Below are 15,527 nucleotides of genomic sequence, written 5' to 3'. Positions count from 1 at the left end.
GTAACCCATAGACACAGACAACAGTGTGGTGATGGCCAGAGGGAAGGTGGGGTGGGGGCAGGGTGGATGTGGGCAAAGGGGTCGGGGAAGGAGAATTGAGACATCTGTAATAGTGTCAACAATAAAAATAAAGATAAAACAATTTTTTGAAAGATTAAATACTAAAGAATGTGTTTCTCATCCAGCCTGTGTGGCTCAGTGATTGAGCAACCCATGAACCAGGAGGTCATGGTCTGATTCCTGGTCAGGGCACATAGCTGGGATGGTGACTCGATCCCCCATAGGGTGTGTGTAGGAGGCAGCCAATGGAGGATTCTCCTCATCATTCATTTTTCTATCCCTCCCTTCCCCTCTCTGAAATCAATAAAAATATATTTTTAAAAATTATTTTTTAAAATGTGTGTTTCTCCAACATGAGCTATATAATAAGAATGCAGTAGGGCCCAGCCAGCGTGGTTCAAGTGGTTGAATGTGGACGTATGAACTAGGAGGTCATAGTTTGATTCCTGCACATGCCTGGGGCACATGCCTGGGTTGCGGGCTCAGTCACCAGTATGGGGTGCAGGAGGCAGCTGATCAGTGATTCTCTCTCATCATTGAAGTTTCTCTCTCCCTTCTTCTCTGAAATCAATATATATATATATTTTTTTTTTTAAAGAATGCAGTAGATTTATCACTGGATTTCTAAGTCAAAGTCACTAAGTATTAAGCTAGGTTTCCTTGGTTTAAGAAAAACCATTAAAGGTAACAATATTTATTTTCCCAACACTCCAACACAAGAATTCTACTGCAGCCAGCCACCCTTTGTGATATTCTTCTGATTCTCCAACTATTTCATTCCTGGAAGTCAAGGATTATTTTACCAATTGCAAATGACACTGGATATCTTAGGATAGGCTTAAATTTAATGCAAGGATTAATGAGACTCGGACTCTATTTAGTTCTTGACAGAAAAACCAGCATTTCTGGCTCCAGAATCCCTATAATCTCAACAGCCTTAGAATACTGTTGCTAGTCTGAAGATTTAGGAAAATGAGAATTGAAATTCCCCATTAATTTCTATTATATTTATTCCCAAAGTCTGCAAGTAACAGCATACAAATAGAATGCACTGTATTTTTCCTGGGTGAATTATAACATTAACCAAGAACCTTATTCAAGAACCTTAACAGAGATACAACATGTACTTTAGTACAGAGACAGCTGTTGTTTTGTTTGTTCTAGCACACATGATTATATGTGGAACAATAAATAGTTATCCATGACAGTGGCCAGGAATTTATCTTAATGAGTTATTCTCACTCCAAGGAGTACATAGATGTAGCATAGCTCACAAACAGTGGGTTAGTTCCTCTAGACCAGTGACTGTGAAACTTTTCTGAATGGGACCCAGTAGGGGGCATGCAGGATGCAGCTTATTGATGATGTTTCTCTCTGATGTTTCTATCTCTCTCCCGTGCTCTCTCTCTAAAAATCAATTAAAACATATAAAAATTATTTTACCAGAGTGTATCCCAATGCAGTTACACTCACAGAGTCCACAAAGATGTCATCCATATAGCAAAAATAGAGATAATAATATCCTTGCTAGCTTCCAGATCCTAGGGAAGTTGAGTTGTTTTACTCAAGATAAAAAATTGAGACTAAAACTCATGCAAAGATATCCCTATTGACTCTTCCCTTCAAGCCTGCACAGCAAGTTCCTAGAACTAATTGTTACAGCAGTGGTTCTTAAACCTTAGCATGTATCTGAATTAATTGGAGGGCTCATTAAGACAGATGGCTGGCCCCCAACCCCAGTTTCTGACTCAATAGTTTGGGGACAGGGCCCTGGAATTTGCATTTCTAACAAGTTCCCCGATGATATTATCGCTGACCCAGGGACCACACTTTTAGATTTATTGCACTTGCACGATAGTGGACAAATAGCAGCTCACAGGCCCATGAGGCCCCACCCTGGCTATTTGGACGCTACCAGCTTGAAATTACCAGTGTTTTTAGCCCCTAAAAGCATTGCAAAATCATTCTTGTGCCAATTTTTTATTTCATTCACTCTTAGATTCAAAATCTTCATTTTGCCTCACCTGTAAAAATTAATCTGGGCCCTTAACTATTTTTCCTTTGCCAGGTGGAACAATGTTAGTTTGTCAACAGAGGGCACTGGAGAGACATTTGAAAAAGAAAAAGGCTTTGCTTCCTGTAAGTCAGCAACTGTAGCAAAGTTCTGATGAGACACCTCCAATAAGTGGCTTTTCCAAAGCACCCAAAATTCCAGAGGACAGATTTCTAGCAAGTTCGGCTGACGTGGCAGCACAGCTACTTCTGTGCCATTCAGTGAGCCAGGGCAGAGCCTTCTTCCTTTTTTTTTTTAAACTGAAGAGAGGGACAGGGACAGGGAGAGGAAGAGGGAGAGGGACAGGGAGAAGGAGAGGGAGAGGGAGAGGGAGAGGAAGAGGGAGAGGGAGAGGGAGAGGGAGAGGAGACAGGAGGTCGGGAGGGAGGGAGATGGATTTGTTATTCCACTTATTTACCCAGTTGTTGGTTGAGTCTTGTACGTGCCCTGATTGGGGACCGAACCTGCAACCTTGGTGTATTGATGCTCTAACAAACTGAGCTACCCGGCCAGGGCTTCTCCAACAAGGTCTGGCTCTCATTACTAGCTCATCTCTTTCTCAGTCATAGGAGATGTGGCTGTTCCTTAAGAGTTCTCGTTATTTCTTAGTAGCCAATACCTTGTGTATATTCTATTTACATAATAAATATATAATCAAAATGATTAAGTTATTTAGGTCTTTTTATATTTTAATACACATATTTATATAAATAAATATATTTAAAATATATTTTATTTATGTATAACTATGATGTACCTGTTTATTTAATTTCTATAATGCAATTATTAATTTTTTAAGAATAATTATATTTATTTTATGTAAGAACGTATACAATTATTTAATTAAACTTTTCTTGTTCACAGTACTTTGTGGTTTCTCTCCCCTAATGGACTCAGATTGATACAACTATTGGTTATATACTATTCAACTGATTTATAGAAGATAAATTTTGGCAACTATGTGGTTCCTTTTTTAAAAATTTTTTCCCATCTCTTATCTCTGGGATACCATGCTCATAGAATGAAAACATTTTTGTCCATCAAAAGGGCCATAGCCTACAATCCTATGATCTTTACGTTACCATACCTGTTTTTACAGCAGACATTACATGGATTTTCTAAGTCTATTTTGGATAGTCTCAATTTGACAGTAAAATTTCTCAGGCTGGAAGAGAAGCTTGTTTTCTTCAGTGAGGATTTCAGGAAAATTTTTAAACATGGTGTTTTGTTTTTAACAGGATCTATGATCCATAGTTCTGAAGGTTATATAGAAAGACTAAAACATCAAAGTGACCATGATGAAATAATTCAACAGGGAAGTAATTTACAACAATGATGATGCTTCTATAATATTCTCTAAAGACAAGTTCTAGTGCCGTGTTCATTTTACTGTATGAGCATTTGGACATCTATCTAGTGACCTATAAATTTATAGTAACTAACCTTTATTGATCACTTAGCATGTGCTAGGTATGATGTCAAGTGCTGCTAAGAAAATTTTCCAAAGCTTGAAAATAGGCAAAAGAGTTTACTGGATGTCCTTTTCAAGTTATCTAAGCATTCTAGGGTCTACTAGACAACCTGTCGGACCTCATGGACCACTGGTTGGTGACCGCTGGAGGCAGCTCACCCATGGATTAGCCAATTCTCTAGCAATATATACCTGTTTGATTTGCTATTTTCTCTTGATTAGGATAGTTTAATTCTCATAAGGGTAGATGCTGTCTTGTGGGAACTGAGAGCTAGGGTTTTTTAGCCTCAGCACTCTTGTCATTTCTAGATAATTCTTTTCTCTGGGGGACTATCCTGTGCATTGAAGGATGGTTAGCATCATCCCTATTCTCTATACACCAGATGTCAGTAGTGCTCCCCTCTCCCAGGTTAGGACAGCAAAAATATCTACAGATAAAAGGGAATCCTAGTGCACTGTTGGTGGAAATGCAGATAGGTGCAGCAACTGTGGAAAACAGTATGGAGGGTCCTCAAAAAATTAAAAATGAACTGCTTCTGGGAATATATTCAAAGAAATCTGAAACACTAATTTGAAAGAATATATGCACACCCTATGTTCATTGCAGTGTTATTTACAATAACCAAGATTTGGAAGCAACCCAAGTGCCCGTCGGTAGATGAATGGATAAAAAATTTGTGGTATAGTTATACAATGGAATACTACTCAGCTGTAAAAAAAATGAAATAAATCTTACCTTTTTCAACAACATGGATAGACCTGGAGAGTATTATGCTAAGATAAATAAGCCAGTCAGAGAAAGACAAGTGCCATATGATTTCATTTATATGTAGACTCTAATGAACAAAATAAACTAACAAACAAAATAGAAATAGATTCATAGATACAGAGAACAGACTGACAGCTATGAGAGAGAAGAAGATGTGTGTGTGTGTGGGGGGGGGGGTGGCTGAAATAGGTTAAGAGATTAAGCAAAACAACAACAACAAGCCCTGACTAGTTTGGCTCAGTGGATAGAGCATCAGCCTGCGGACTGAAGGGTCCCAGGTTTGATTCCGGTCGAGGGCATGTACCTTGGTTGTGGGCACATCCCCAGTAGAAGGTGTGCAGGAGGCAGCTGATCGATGTTTCTAACTCTCTATCCCTCTCCCTTCCTCTCTGTAAAAAAAATCAATAAAATATATTTCAAAAAAAACCCAACAGAAATCTATGGCTAAAAACAAAACAAAACAAAACAAAAAACAAGCAAAAACCTCAGACACAGACAACAGTATGGTGATTATCAGAGGGAAAGGGGGTGGGGGAGGTAGAAGAGGATAAAGTGGAGATAAATGGTGACAGAAAAAAACTTGACTTTGAGTGGTGAACACACAATACAAATACAAATGATTATAGAATTGTACACTTGAAACCTATATCATTTTATTAAACAATGTCACCCCAATAAATTCAACTTAAAATTTTTTAAAAAATATATTTTATTGATTTTTTTACAGAGAGGAAGGGAGAGAGATAGAGAGTTAGAAACATCGATGAGAGAGAAACATCGATCAGCTGCCTCTTGCACATCTCCCACTGGGGATGTGCCCGCAACCCAGGTACATGCCCTTGACCAGAATCGAACCTGTGACCTTTCAGTCCGCAAGCTGACGCTCTATCCACTGAGCCAAACCAGTTTCGGCTTTTTAAAAATATATACTCACAGACACACACACACAAATGTCTCCAGACATTACCAAATGACACTTGGAGGGGAAAATTATCTCCACTTGAAACCAACTGCTGATAGCGATGACAATTAAATTTGTCCCCTAGAGATAATTCAAACCTTTTTCCTTCAGCCACCATAAATGCATTGCTCTCTCCAATTTTCTTTGAACCAGCCACACCACCGGTAGCCAATTACCTCATTAACATGTTAAGTGAATCTTTAACATGTGTTCACTTTATATTTGTATGAGAGTCATGTTTTCAACTTTTTAGAAAATATATTTGGCAATACTTTCTATACATTACTTTATTTAATCCTCTAACAACTGGATAAATAATAGGCTTTGAGTTGTAAAATAAGGACCCAAGTCCCACTGCTAACACTTAGAACAAGGTTTGGAACCCGTCTTCATGTCCCAAATAGTGAACCACCATGCTATATTATCTCATGAAGCTACAGTAAGCCCTAAATTGCTGTTATTAAGACAGATCTCTGTGACCTGGCTTGCTATGGTCACTGCACTTAGCTTGCAATTATACCCCCATAGCTCTTGGCCACCCAATTTCTATACTATAAAAGGGCTTGCATAATTCAAAATCCAAGAACCAATCAGAGTAGCCTTCTAACTTTGGAACATTCTATGCTCATTTTATTATAATATCAACACAACAGCCAGCTGACAGAGTAGTACATGGAATCTGTAGCTACTTAATTCAAAGTGCCATGTGCATTCAACATGTTCCTTGAACTTATCTTTGCGAGTGAGCTGCTGCTATCTCTCTCTCCAGGCAAAAGATAGAATCTTTTGGGACTTGTTTATCCTGGTATTCAGTTTTTGTCCCTCTTCATGTTGAAAAAAAAATGGAAGATGTGGTAAAATAAGGCACAGAGGCATCAGGGAGAGTCATCTTCTCTGTCTAGGCTAATAATACTAATCACAGTAGGAAGCATATAAATCTGCACTGGATTCCGTGATTAAATAATCATTTTCCTAGGTTTTGAGTTACCTCTCGTAGGAGGTTACTTAGCTTTATGGAAAATACATGCAAGAACCTGGTGTGGCTGGGCTCATCCTGCTCCCTGATGTTCCCTCTGCTCCCACCTCCCCCGTGTTCGGCTCTGCCATGCCCTACTCTGAAGAAACAGTTGCCATCTCCCCCAACAAGCGGGCGGCTTGTGAAGGATCGGCAGGAGGCCCCTCTTTGCCCGTTCTCAGAGAATGCCATGGTTCTGAGCAAGAGGTCTGCGTGGGCCACAGGCTATGACCATATGCTTATAAAATACCACACCTATGGAGAAAGCCCTTGTGAAAACTAAAATTAAGATACCTCTTGCCCTGGCCTGTGTGGCTCAGTTGGTTGTGTGTCGTCCCATGCACCAGGGGTCTAGGGTTTGATCCACAGATGGGGGAGGTGCGGGAGGCAACCAATTGTGTTTCTCCCTCTCTCCCTCCCCCCTCTCCTCTCTCTAGAGTTAATGGAAAGGATGTCCTCAGGTGAGGATTAAAAATAAAAATTTTAAAGTAGCTCTTTCTTCCGGATGTTATGGAAACATACCTGTAGTTCTGGTTTGCCTGCAAAACGCTTCTTAGATGCAGGAGTTGGTGTCATCGATGAAGATTATAGAGGAAACCTTGGTGTTGTGCCGTTTAATTTTAGCAAAGAAAGTCTAAAGTAGAAAGAGTGATAAGATTGCACAGCTCATGTGTGCAAGGATTGTTTGTGCTTTTTTTTTTAAAATCCAGAAATAGAGGAAGACCAAGTTTGTTTGTTTTTTAATCCAGCAATAGAGGAAGTCTAAGTTTTGGATGATACAAAAAGGGACTCAGGAGATTTTGGTTCCACCCAAACACATGCAGGAACACAAAGTGCTTCCCATCTTTCATGCCACTGATATTTCCACATCCATGGAAGGTAGGCCAATCTTAGGTATTACCCCACTTGACAACAAAGGAAAATGAGGTGCCAAGATGTTATTTGAGGCCACTCAAATAGTCTGCATTGGGTACAGATTTTTAATAAAAATCAAACAATCCTAGAGACTTGGATTTATTTCAGTATGGATTATAAACTAGGTCTCTTTACCAAGCCAATATACTTTTCTTTGTCCTCCCCCCCCCCCCGCCCCGCCACTCCCCTCCGCTTCTTTCTGTTATGCTTGTAATGAGGCTTCTAATAAAGTGCTCACCAAAACAAACAAATAAAGCCAAAACACCATTCTTAGGATACAATAAGTCAGGGTCTGCAATTATAGTGTCCCCTGTCTTTTGGGAAGTCCCATGCTGCCAGAAGATGAAGACTGAATCAAGGACATAGCACATGGAGAAGGCAGCAGCAATAGCTGGACAGGCTAAAAAGTGAAACAGCCAAGTGGAAACCAGGTGGGACTGTGAGTAGGAAAACCTGGGTTCTCTCCCAGCTCTGATGCTTGACCTTGGGCATGTCATATAACTTCTCTGAGCCCAAGGAAGCCACGCCTCTCTCAAAATTGAAATTATTAACATCAACCTCATGGTATTTGGTTAAAGGGGTTAATAAATATAAAGCACCCAGTCAAATGCCTGGCACCTGGTGGGTGTTCACTATTATTAGCTCCATCTTTTAGTCCCAACCCTTTTGACTCCATCCTAGAAACCTAAGATTGTTCTTAAGATAAAATAAAATGTTACGAAACCATCTATAAGACTCTAAAGAAGCTCCTCAAATGTTAAAGTGTTATTAAGACAGATCTAAGCCTATTACCGTGAACAGAGGTGAGTCACACATAACCCTTCGGAGTTTTTTAATTAGTATTCTTTCCCCTGTAAGTCTTCCCTTGATACTTATTTGAATCATTTTCACCTCATTAAAAAAAAATGACTGGGTGTGGTGGCACATATGGCTCTAGGACCTAAAACTCTGTATAAGGATGGGCTTTAGGCTTTGCAACAGTACATCATCTGACCTATGACTACCATCCCACTCCTCCTATTCAAGGACAGACACCTTAATTCCAGCCATAAGTTATATCAAGCTGCTTCTGCCTTCCTGTCTTTGATTGCCCGATCTGGAGAAAACCAACATGATGTCAGAAGACTCCAGCAGCCCTGTGCAAAAATCCATGTGGTAAAATTGTAGGGTCACCTGCCAACAGCCAGCACCAACTTGCCAGCCAGGTAACTAAGCCACCTTAGGAGTAGATACTCCAACCCCAGACAAGCCTGTAGAGCAGTGGTTCTCAACCTTCTGGCCCTTTAAATACAGTTCCTCATGTTGTGACCCAACCATAAAATTATTTTCGTTGCTACTTCATAACTGTAATGTTGCTACTGTTATGAATCGTAATGTAAATATCTGATATACAGGATGGTCTTAGGCGACCCCTGTGAAAGGGTTGTTCGACCACCAAAGGGGTCACGACCCACAGGTTGAGAACCGCTGCTGTAGAGGACTGAAGCCCAGCTGACACCTTGATTTCAACTTCGGGAGAGTCCCTGAGGCAGAACCACCATATAAGTCACTCCCAAAATCCTGATTCACAGAAACTGTACGAGGAAACTGTTTTAAGCTGCTCATTTTTGGGTAATTGGGCAATTTGTTACACAGTAGTAGATAACTAATACACAGCCCACTCAAAATTGTTGGCTGAGGCTGATGTGAGTTGCATTTCTGCCACTCTCAGCCAAAGAAATTCTAAATAATACATCTGCTCCATCAGAATCAATTGGGGTGGGCATTTTTTTATTTGTTTGTTTAAAGCTCTACAGATGATTATAATGTGCAGCCTAGTTTAAAACAACTTTGTTTTATTATGGAATATTGATATTAACATATAATTATAACCCTACAACTTGAAGTGAACTAAATTCCCTCTTCCCTCCATGATGCACTATGATAGGACCAGCTATTATGTAATGGAAGATTAGATAGGCTTCTCCAACATTAGGGAAACTGAAGGGTCTTTTTCTTTACTCGATGTCTAACATAGAAATGAGCAAGAAAGATTAATTTTCACTCCTTTACTCTTCAATTTCCATCTTGGCTTCACTGTATGGAGTTATAATCACAGCCAGTTTGTATGAACTATTCCTGGCCATGGGACAAATGTGCAATGGATCCCATCACATTCTGTTGCCCGCTGTCCCTTGCCCCTGGATCAGACATACTAACTCATTTATGCAATATTACACAAATATTTTTCAAGTACATATAAAAATTCCCTTTACCCAGACAAAATGACACCATGATGCGATGTTGACACTCCTACCTAGTCCTTATTCATTGATATAAACTCAAGATATTGAATTTCCAAACCTGAAACTTGAAAACAAGAGTAAATGAATGGCTAAGCATTTCTTTCTCCCTATTAGCTCCCTCTCCTCCCCCGCCCCCCCCCCCTGCCCACTAACACTCAAGCAGCTTCCTATAGCAGCTACACACCAGCAAATCATTTTTAAAAATCTTCTTAAGGAATCTGCATTACAAAGATCTTAGCCACCAATTGGTAATGGAGTCAACCATCTATCTGATATTCTAATCTACACTAATAAAGGACAAACACGCAAATTGACCGTACCTTCGCTATGCCTTAAGCCATGCCCACCAGCCAATCAGAGCGACTATATGCAAATTGACCCAACCAAGATGGCAGCCGGCAGCCACGGAGCTGGAGCAAGCAGGAGGCTTGGTTGCTCCAGTGATGGAGGAAGCCGAGCTTCCCACCTGCCGCGGCCGGCTCTGAGCTCCACTCAAGGCAACAAAGTTTCAATTATCAACACTAATAAAAGAGAAAAATGGTAATTGGTGTACGAGCTACCCTTTTCATTGGCTAATCAGGGCTATATGCAAATTAACTGCCAACTGAGATGGCAGTTAACTGCCAACAAGATGGCGGTTAATTTGCATATGTAGGCACAATGCAGGGAGGCCAAAGGGAAAGCAGGAAGAAGCCCCCTGCCACTGACAGTGATCGGAAACCCAGGGGGGAGCTAAGAGCTGGGGGGCAGGGCAAAGGCAGCCCTGGGGCCGCCTTTGCCCTGCCCCCCAGCCATGATCGGAGAATCAGGTGCCTTTTCCGCCCTGGCCAGTGATAGCAGGAAGTAGGGGTGGAGCCAGTGATGGGAGCTGGGCACGGTCGAAGCTGGCAGTCCCAGGAGCTAGGGGTCCCTTGCCTGGGCCTAAAGCGAAGCCCACGATCATGGGGCCGCTGCAGCTGCGGGTCCCCGCTGCCCGGGCCGAACGCCTAGGCCACAGGCATCAGGCCTGGGCAAGGGGCCGACCCTGCGATTGGAGGGTGATGGGGGTCAACGCCTGAGGGCTCCCAGTATGTGAGAGGGGGCAGGCTGGGCTGAGGGACACTCCCCACACACACACACACCCAGTGCACGGGGATCAGCGGAGCCGCGAGGCCTCCCGGCACCGGCATCAGTGTGACAGGGGGCAGTGCCCAAACCCCCTGAACCCCCTGAACCCCCTGATCGCCCTGCGGCTCTGTGTGCGACAGGGGGCGGGGCCACAACCTCCCTATCCGCCCTGCTCTGTTCGGGACAGGGGAAGGCACCCCAACCCCCTGATCAGCCCTGCTCTGTGCCTGATGGGGGGAGCTCCCCAACCCCCTGATCGCTCTGCGGCTCTGTGTGTGACAGGGTGCAGTGCCCCAACCCCCTGATCGGCCCTGCTCTGTGTGTGACAGGGTGTGGTGCCCCAACCCCCTCCCCCCCCGCCCCCCCCTCAACGGGTCCTGCTCTGTGTGTGACGGGGTAGAGCCATAACCTCCCCTTCGGCCCTGCCCTGAGTGTGAGAGTGGCGGCGCCCCAACCCCTCTGATGGGCTCTGCTCTGTGAGTGACAGGGGCCAGCGCCCCAACCCCCTGATTGGCCCTGCTCTGTGCGTGACAGGGGGTTGCGCCGCAACCTCCCCATCGACCCTGCCTTGAGTGTGACAGGGGGCGGTGCCCCAACCCCCCAATCGGCCCTACCCTGAGCGTGACTGAGGGTGGCATCGCAACCTCCTGATCCTCCCTGCTCTGTGCATGACATGGGGCGGTGCCCCAACTCCCCAAATGGCCCTGCTCTGAGCCCGACCAGGGGCTGCACCTAGGGATTGGGCCTGCCCTCTGCCACCCGGCAGCAGGTCTAAGCCAGCAGGTCGTTATCTCCCGAGGGGTCCCAGACTGGGAGAGGGCACAGGCCGGGCTGAGGGACCCCCCCATCCCTCCCCAAGTGCACAAATTTTTGTGCACCGGGCCTCTAGTAGAAGATAAATAAACCCCAGATACCTGCTGTCAGCCAGCTGTGGCCACGGAGCTGGAGCGAGCAGGAGGCTTGGGTTGCCCCTGGCAATGGAGGAAGCCAAGCTTCCCAGCCGCCCTGGCCGGCTCTGAGCTCCACTCAAGGCTACAAAGTTTCAATTATAGAGGGTAAATAAATCCCAGAATAAAAAGAAAAAAAGAAAAAAAAGGAGAGGCTGGGAGCTTCCATCACCGGGGGGCTTGGCCAGCCTGAAAACGGCCCTCAGCCCCTCACCCAGACTGGCCAGGCACCCCAGTGGGGACCACCCCACCCTGAAGGGGGTGTGACCAGCTGCAAACAGCCATCAGCCCCTCACCCAGGCTGGCCAGGCACCCCAGTGGGGACCCCCACCCTGAAGGGGATGTGACCGGCTGCAAACAGCCATCAGCCCCTCACCTAGGCTGGCCAGGCACTCCAGTGGGACCCCCACCCTGATCCGGGACACCCTTCAGGGCAAACCAGCTGGCCCCCACCTGTGCACCAGGCCTCTATCCTATATAAGAAAAGGGTAATATGCAAATTGACCCTAACAGCAGAACAACTGGGAATGACTGGTCACTATGACACACACTGACCACCAGGGGGCAGACGCTCAATGCAGGAGCTGTCCCCTGGTGGTCAGTGCACTCCCACAGGGGGAGCACTGCTCAGCCACAAGCCAGGCTGACGGCTGCCAGCACAGCGGTGGTGGCGGGAGTCTCTCCTGTCTCCTCAGCAGCTCTAAGGATGTCCGACTGCAGCTTAGGTCTGCTCCCTGCTGGTAAGTGGACATCCCCCAAGGGCTGCCGGGCTGCCAGAGGGATGTCTGACTGCCAGCTTGCGCCCGATCCCCCCAGGGAGCGGGCCTAAGCCAGCAGGTGGACACCCTCCGAGAGTTCCCAGACTGTAAGAGGTCATAGGCCAGGCTGAGGGACCCCCCTGAGTGCACAAATTTTTGTGCACCAGGCCTCTAGTCTACACTAATAAAAGAGAAACATGCAAATTGGTGTCACTCTGCCACGCCCTCCAGCCAATCAGGATGAGTATGCAAATTAACCCAACAAAGATGGTGGTTAATTTGCATATGCCAGGACGGAACAAAGACTGAAGACTGAAGACAACTGAGGACTGAAGAGGCTTGGCTTCTCTGCTGCGGTTGGAGCGAAGGCCTGAGTCCCGAATGCCGGAGGAAAACCGGTGCCGGCAGCCAGGGGAATGAAGGCCTATTGCACAAATCTCTTTGCAATGGGCTTCTAGTATTCTAATAATTATCCTCAGTTCCTCTCTCTTCTCATCTCACTCAGGGAAACAGCCCCAAATCTTGGTAATTCTACTTCAGAAATCTCATATTCAGACTTTCATCCCCATTCCTGCAGCCACAGCCTTTGTTCAGACTACCTTCATCCTCTGCCTAGCTATTACAACAGCCTCTTCATTGGTGGCTTTGACAGCCTTCCTTGACTCCAGTTCTAGCTGTCAGAGTTATCTTTCCAAAGAGTAAATAGTTTCATGCCATTCCCTTGATTAAAAACATTTATTTGACTTTACATATCCTCTAACATAAGGACACATCATTTCTGTGGTATTCTAATCAAGAGAAGACACCAGCCAAGCCCAGCTGAGTAGCATCATATGAAAAAAAAATGGTCACAGTACTTTTCCAAAGTGTTAAGATCATGAAAGAAAAAGAAAGACTGAAGAGATATCCCAGGCAGACACATAAAATGAAGGGAGGTGATGACTAAATAGAATGCCAGATCTTAGATTGACTTCTGGAACAATAGAACATTAGTAGGAAAACCTGTGAAATGCATATAAATTCTGTGGCTTAGTTAATGCTACTCTACCAACTTCTTAATTTTGACCATTGTACTATGATTATGCAAGATGTTAACATTAGAAGAAGCATCACACTAGCATCATATGACAAATCTTGACTGCTGGACTTCTCACACTTATTCACAATTTAATAGTCTTACTTGGGATCACATATGATGAGGGAGGTGAGGTACCATAATCCTTCAGTGCTTAGAATCTGTAGTAGTCTTTATCTAGCCTACTGATGGATATCATAGGATAAAAGAGCAGGCTTCTAGGGTAGGGGTATTGTGGAAGGAGAAACCCAGTCTCCTTATATATTTCTTTGTAATTTTGGATACAACCTTTGTCATCTCTTTTGTTGTTGTTGATTCAGAAAGGAAGCGAGAGGGAGAGATAGAAACATCAGTGATGAGAGAGAATCATTGATTGGCTGCCTCCTGCAACCCCCCTACTGGGGATCGAGCCTGGCAACCTGGGTAGGTGCCCTTGACCCGGGACCCTTCAGTCAGCAGGCCAATAATCTGGCTAAGGCTGTCATCTCTTTTGATTCTTCTCTTTAGTTATCCCCTATATTCAACTCTGTTTTTTCTTCCCTAGAAAATACCATCTGGATTTACCTTAAACTCTTCCTTTCACTATCACTGTCTAGCATAAACCTTTATCACACCATTTTAGAATTATTCGAACCACCTCCTCATGTGATCTTCCTGACAACAGTTTATCCCCTGGCTTTTGTCTGATTAAGCATTCTATAATACTACTTTTACCATATCACATTGCTGCTTCAGAATTAAAATGAATCTCCTTGGCTTAGTGATTCATCCAAACTTTTCTAATTTTTAAAGGTTCTAATAATTTTATACCACATGAATTAGTAAAATGTTTCCCCCCCACTTCTTCATATGGGTTATAATCAGTTCAGTTTTTGCCTTCCTCTCCATCTAGCTTATGTTATTACTCCCAAACTACACCAAAAATTGTTGTGCTTCCCTGTCCAGAATAGACTTTACCTTTTGGTAACATCACTCAAAATTTCCTTTGGAGACCATTAAACCCTTATCTCAGTCCATGGTTTGGATGGACATGTGACCTAAACCTGGCTAATCAGAGAACCCTTGGTCACAACAATCAGTTCAATGAAGAGCACACAACTCAAGCTGGTCCAATGAGAGTCCTCAGGGACTTTGAGGACTTTTAGAAAAGAACAGTGCTCTTTTAGCACTACTAGAAATAGCAACTGACAGATACCTGATGATATAATTTGAGCTTCTAGATTTACCTATGCATGATCTTTTCAGTAATAAGAAACAAATCCTCCCCTCCCCCTTTTGTCTTAAACCAATTTGAATTGGTTTACAAAGAGTATTCCCACATCTTTGCCTCTTCAATTAAAGTCATCCTTAGAAATTTAGCTCTATGCCACTTTCAAACCATTCTCCCTTTTCTTAATTCCCATTACAGTTTACTTAATCTATACTATTTTAACACTAAATCTTCTTAATTGTTTAATGTTTTCTAGCTTTGTACCACAAGCTTCTTGAAGGCTTGGATCCTGAATTACATTTCTCTTGTGTTCAGAACACTTTAGAATTTTTCACACTTAAGATGCAGATTGACTGGTAAATTCTTGGATAAGTTACTTTTCTTTAGGAAATCAATGGTTAGAATCTTAAGAATAAATGAAGTCTGGACAAGTTGTTGCTGATCAGAGCTCAGCTCTTCTGGTAATTTAGTTCCCATCTTACTGATTTAAAAACAAAGATAGCAGGAAAGGGGAGATGATATTAGTGACTATGTTATAAAATCACACTTTTAGGGCATTTGGAGGGGACTGATAATAACATTAATCATACTTTTAGGGCATTTGGAGGGGCCTGATAATAACTCCCAGTTTTAAAATGTAGGTTTTATTATTTATTCAGGCATGGTGAGACCATGAGATCAGGAGACAGCTGCCCTTGACAAGAGAGTTTGCTCCTTACAAGTACCCAAGAGGAGGGGATGCCACACATGCAGGGCCACACTGGAAGCACTAGGATCAGCCATGAGGCAGAAAGAGTGAGGGTAAAGCATGGGTACAAGCCTGTATGGTGGTTTCCACAGGAAAGGAAAGGCAAAGCAGAGTACGTGTGTTAGGATTGACTAGTTGGAATGATTTTAGCAG

Source organism: Myotis daubentonii, chromosome 11 (genome assembly GCF_963259705.1).
Source record: "Myotis daubentonii chromosome 11, mMyoDau2.1, whole genome shotgun sequence".
Lineage (NCBI taxonomy): Eukaryota > Metazoa > Chordata > Mammalia > Chiroptera > Vespertilionidae > Myotis > Myotis daubentonii.
This window is presented reverse-complemented; position numbering follows the sequence as displayed.